The 6113-nt window shown below is 39.8% G+C and overlaps 1 non-coding gene across 1 annotated transcript; it reads right to left on the reverse strand.

The window, feature by feature from the left end:
- Window positions 1-787: 787 nt before the first annotated feature.
- Window positions 788-894, reverse strand: LOC127089055 (small nucleolar RNA R71). Its single transcript, XR_007790834.1, has one exon. It is a non-coding gene; the product is annotated as a small nucleolar RNA R71 (small nucleolar RNA).
- Window positions 895-6113: the final 5219 nt, after the last annotated feature.

A 6113-nucleotide genomic window follows, 5' to 3' on the forward strand; every position in this document is an offset into this window, starting at 1 on the left:
TATGTGAATTACATTCTACCTTGTATTTATTAATTGAACTTTAATCAACACTTTACTTTTCATTAACACTCTAAAATCACCTAATTTGATTGCCTTTGAGAAACACCATGACAATAGATAACAATAGATTGACACTTGGTCTCTATGGATTCGACAATCTTTTATATTACTCTGACGCGTTCGTATACTTGCGAAAAGCACGCATCAAGTTTTTGGCGCCGTTGCTGGGGACCAATTTCGTCAAATTTCATTTCCCTGTTGTTATATCGTTTAGACTTAGGCTATTTCCCGCCGGTCAATGTGAAGAACTCGCAGCACCGGAAGGTTAAGCTTAGTATACCCTCTATGAGAACCTGAACGTTACGCTCACGCACGTTTATTCTTTCATAGAATTAAGAGAGCTATGGCCGAAGATCAAAACCAAAGACCTCTTAAGGTTTTTGCTAAACCATCTAACGAAGAACCTAGTTCTAGTATAGTAAACCCAACCATCCCAGCTAATAATTTCGAACTTAAACCCTCCCTGTTGCAACTAGTGCAACAGAGACAATTCGCAAGTCTCGCTACCGAGAACCCGAACCAACATTTAAAAATATTTCTTCAATTAGCAGACACGTTTAAAACCAATGGAGCTTCTCCTGAGGCAATACGTTTAAGATTATTCCCTTTTTCCCTCAAAGATAAAGCCCTATGATGGTTAGATTCCCTTCTACCCAATTCCATTACGACTTGGGATAACCTTAGAAGAGTATTCCTTGCTAGATACTTTCCCCCGAGTAAGACCTCCGTTCTTCAAAACCATATAACTAGATTTACCCAAAACCAAGGAGAATCGCTGTTCGAAGCTTGGGAGAGATATAAAGAGTTGTTACGAGCATGCCCACATCATGGTTTAGAAAATTGGTTAATCATTCAAACCTTCTATAATGTACTTCATTATAACACTAAGATGACCATCGACGCTGCCGCAGGCGGTGCTCTGATGAACAAACCTTACCCTGAAGCTAGTGCGCTCATTAAAGATATAGCTCAAAACCATCAATCATGGGGAGTCGAACGAGCGACAGTTGAGAAGAAGGAAGCCCAAGGAGGAGTGCATGAACTAAGCTCTATAGACATGATGCAGGCTAAAATGGACGCATTAGCCCTTAAGGTCGAGCATATGTGCATAAACCCGAATACTGTAGCCACAATTTCGTCAGATTTTGAGATATGTGGAACCAAAGGATACCAATCTACAGAATGCAGTCTATTAAATGAAACCCACTCTGAGCAAGTGAACTACACCCAAGGAACCCATACTCGAATACCTATAGCCCTGGATGGAGGAATCACCCGAACTTCTCCTATAAAAACAATAACCCTATCAAAAATAATGCACCTCCGAGACCTAGTTACCAAGCCCCAAGATCAAATCAACCTATACAACCTGTACCACCAAAGCCGAGCCTTGAGAAAATTATGGAAAATTTTATCACCGCTCAAACCCAACAAAACAAGGAGTTCATGAACCAAAACATTCATGTTAACGAATTGATTACTCAGTTAGGAACCAAGGTTGACCAAATAGTTACTCATACCAAGATGCTTGAAACCCAAATCTCTCAGGTAGCTTTAAACCAAGCCCCTCAGACTACACCTGGAGGACAGTTCCCTAGACAACCTCAACAAAATCCGAGAGGACAAGCCAATGCCATTACCCTACGAAGTGGGAACGCTTATGATGAGCCACCAAACCCAAGATTGAGCGAACCCAAAACTTCTAAGGAATATACCAAACCCACGGACGAAGTAAAGGAACCAGAGGAATCTGGAAACCAGGAAGGTCAAGAAAAAGGAGAAAAACCTAAAGATAAAACTTACGTACCACCCCCGCCATATAAACCACCTATACCATACCCACAAAGACTCAAACAAACCCTGATCAATAACCAGTATCAGAAATTTATTAAAGTTATAGAAAAACTTCACGTTGAAGTCCCGTTCACAGAAGCCATTACCCAAATACCTTCTTATGCAAAGTTTCTCAAAGACATTCTTACCAACAAACGTAGACTAGATGATCCGAACCTTTGAAATGCAATGCTATTTCCGAGAATAAGTTAGCAAAAAAGGATAAAGACCCTGGAAATTTCTCCCTTCCTTGTCTTTTGGGTAGTCATGTCATAGAAAAAGCTTTTCTAGACTTATGAGCTAGTGTGAGCTTAATGCCTTTAGCAGTTTGTGAGAGGTTAAACTTAGGAGAATTACAACCCACTAAGATGTCACTTCAGTTAGCCGATAGATATGTTAAATATCCGATAGGCATCTTAGAAGATGTCCCTGTTAGGATAGGTCAGTTATTTATCCCTACTGATTTCGTTGTCATGGACATCAAAGAGGACAATGATATACCAATCCTTCTAGGTAGACCATTCTTATCGACTGTAGGAGCCATAATAGATGTCAAGAGAGGAAAGTTGACCTTTGAGGTAGGTGACGAGAAAATAGAAATATATACTTTCGAAATTTATTATGGCACCTGTGATGGGAGATGCGTGTTATGCCTTAGATATCATTGATGAATGTGTTAGAGAATTAGAACAAGAAGAAATTATAAAAACAATTAAGTTACCATAAACCCTCTTAATCGAAGATGATGAAATTAAGAAACCCTACATCAATGATAACCTTTACGAATGTTTATCCCTTACCCCAGATCCTATGCCATGCCCTAAGAAACTAACCTTAGAACTTAAGGAACTGCCTAAGAATCTGAGATATGAGTTCCTCGATGAAGAGATGAACCGTCCAGTTATAGTCAATGCTACCTTGAGCCAAGAGGAAACGAACCAACTTTTAGACGTTTTACGAAGATATCCCTCAGCCTTAGGATATAATATCTCTGACCTGAAAGGTATAAGCCCATCCGTATGCATGCATCGGATTTCGCTCAAAAAAGATTCAAAACCCTCCAGGGAACATCAGAGAAGAATAAACCCTATAATGAGTGATGTTGTTAAAAAGGAAGTTCTTAAGTTACTTGAGGCAGGTATAATCTATCAGATCTCGGATAGTAAGTGGGTGAGCCCTGTGCATGTAGTACCTAAAAAGGGAGGCATCACAGTCGTGCAAAACGATAAAGGCGAACATGTAGCAAAACGATTAGAAGGAGGATGGCGGATGTGTATAGATTATAGAAAATTAAATAAAGCAACCAGAAAGGATCATTTCCCCTTACCATTTATAGACCAGATGTTGGAGCGTCTAGCCAGACATTCTTACTTCTGCTATCTAGATGGATACTCTGGATTCTTCCAAATACCTATCCACCCCGAAGATCAAGAAAAAAATACCTTCACATGCCCTTATGGAACTTTTGCCTACAGACGAATGCCATTCGGCCTCTGTAATGCCCCAACTACTTTCCAATGTTGCATGATGTCAATCTTCGCAGATTACCTAGATGGTATCATGGAAGTGTTTATGGATGATTTCTCGGTTTGCGGATTTGATTTCCACAATTGTCTTGCTAACCTTGAGAAAATCCTGGAGAGATGCGTGGAGGTGAACCTCGTGCTAAATTGGGAAAAGTGTCATTTCATGGTGACCGAAGGAATAGTTTTAGGACATATAGTTTCCGAAAAAGGTATAGAGGTAGATAGAGCTAAAATAGAAGTTATAGAAAACCTAAAACCACCAAAAACCATCAGAGAAGTCCGAAGTTTTCTTGGACATGCTGGATTCTACCGACGTTTTATTAAGGACTTCTCCAAAATAACTAAACCTTTAACTGGACTTTTACCGAAAGATGCCGAATTCATTTTCGATGAAAAATGTAATGACGCATTTAATCTTTTAAAGCAAGCATTAGTATCAGCACCCATTATGAAACCACTTGATTGGTCAAAACCTTTTGAAATAATGTACGATGCTAGTGATTACGCGGTTGGAGCCATTCTAGGACAAAGGAAAGATAAAAAATTACATGCAATATATTATGCCAGTAGAACCCTAGACGCTGCCCAACTTAACTACGCAATAACTGAAAAAGAATTACTCGTTGTAGTTTTCGCTATAGACAAATTTAGATCTTATCTAGTAGGAGCAAAAATTATAGTTTACACAGATCATGCTGTCATTCGTTACCTATTAAGTAAAAAAGATGCCAAGCCTAGGTTACTCCGATGGATTCTATTACTACAAGAGTTTGATTTAGATATAAGAGACAAAGAAGGAACAAAAAATGTAGTAGCCGATCACCTTTCTAGGCTAGAACATCTAAAACCAGACTTAGTACCCATAAATGATGATTTCGCCTATGATAGACTGATAGCTAAACTAGAAACCATTGAAGATAATAACCTAGGCCCTGATGAGCACTTCCAAAATTCCTTAGCAGTAAGTAACGTACCCTGGTATGCAGATTTTGTTAATTACCTAGCTGCTGATATCGTACCCCCTGATCTTGACTACCACCGCAAGAAGAAATTCTTCCACGATGTGAGAAACTTCTATTGGGACGAACCACTCCTTTTCAAAAGGGGTAAATATGGCATTTTTCACCGTTGCGTTCCAAAAGAAGAGGTAAATAGTATTATCAAGCATTGTCATTTGGCACCTTATGGTAGACATGCGAGCACCTCTAAGACATACGCCAAGATTCTGCAAGCTGGCCTATTCTAGCCTACCATGTGGCGTGATGTCTATGCTTGCATTGTCAAATGTGATAGATGCCAACGCACTGGAAACATTTCAAGGCATGATGAAATGCCTCTAAGAAACATTCAGGAAGTAGAACTCTTCGACGCATGGGGTATAGATTTCATGGGACCTTTCCCACCATCCTTAGGAAACAGGTATATCTTAGTAGCTGTCGACTACGTATCTAAGTGGATTGAAGCCATAGCTGCACCCACAAACAATACTAGAGTGGTGATTAAACTATTTAAAAACTATATTTTCCCTAGATTTGGAACACCACGTTTATTCATAAGCGATGGAGGATCACACTTCATATCGAGAATATTTGATAAACTTTTAAGAAAATATGGAGTTAGGCATATAGTAGCAACACCATACCATCCACAGACTAGTGGCCAAGTAGAAGTATCCAATAGGGAGATAAAACAAATCCTAGAGAAAACCGTTTCTATCTCTAGGAGAGACTGGTCTCAGAAGCTTCAAGAAGCATTATAGGCCTACCGAACCGCTTTCAAAACCCCTATAGGAACTACTCCTTACCAACTAGTCTATGGAAAATCATGTCACTTACCGTTCGAATTAGAGCATAAGGCCTATTGGGACATTAAAACTTTGAATTTAGACTACCTGACCGCAGGAGAAAAGCGTACCCTTGACATTCATAAACTAGAAGAACTTAGGCAATCTGCCTACGAGAATGCAAAAATATACAAAGAGAGAACAAAATCCTATCACGACAAAAGAATAGTAAAGAAAAACTTCAATATAGGCGGTCATGTTATCCTTTTCAACTCTAGGTTACGACTCTTCCCTGGGTAGCTACGCTCGAGATGGACTGGCCCTTTCGAAGTATCCAAGATTCTGAGATCCGGAGCCATAGAAATCAAGAACGAAACCTGTAGTCCATTCATTGTAAATGGACAAAGACTGAAGCTCTACGAAGGAGGAGACATTCTAGCATACTACTCAAGCCACACTCTGATTGATCCACCGATTCCTACTACTATAGGTGTATAAATTCTAATCGTCAAGCTAATGACGTTAAACAAGCGCTGCGTGGGAGGCAACCCATGGTTTTCATTTTACTTTTTCACATTTATTTAATTTAATTTAATTTTTATTTTTCACCAAGACTAAATATTTGAATGGTTTGTATTTTTAGGATCACTTACCTAACTTCTGCAGGATGTAGGATTTCGACGATATGCACGTAGCCTATAGAGATGATGCTCAGAGAGAGCGCTACATCGCTCTATATCAGCGCCCTATGGCGCCCACACGTTATCCTGATCGGCACTGCATGGAGGCACTGGGTATCGAGCCGAGTATCCGATTCCTGAGCCACCAACTTCACTGGGATGAGTTTGCTGACGACTTGAGTAACACCTACAGGAACTTGACATTGGAGTTCCTCAGTTCATTTGACTATG

Source organism: Lathyrus oleraceus, chromosome 5 (assembly GCF_024323335.1).
Source record: "Lathyrus oleraceus cultivar Zhongwan6 chromosome 5, CAAS_Psat_ZW6_1.0, whole genome shotgun sequence".
Taxonomy (NCBI): Eukaryota; Viridiplantae; Streptophyta; class Magnoliopsida; order Fabales; family Fabaceae; genus Lathyrus; species Lathyrus oleraceus.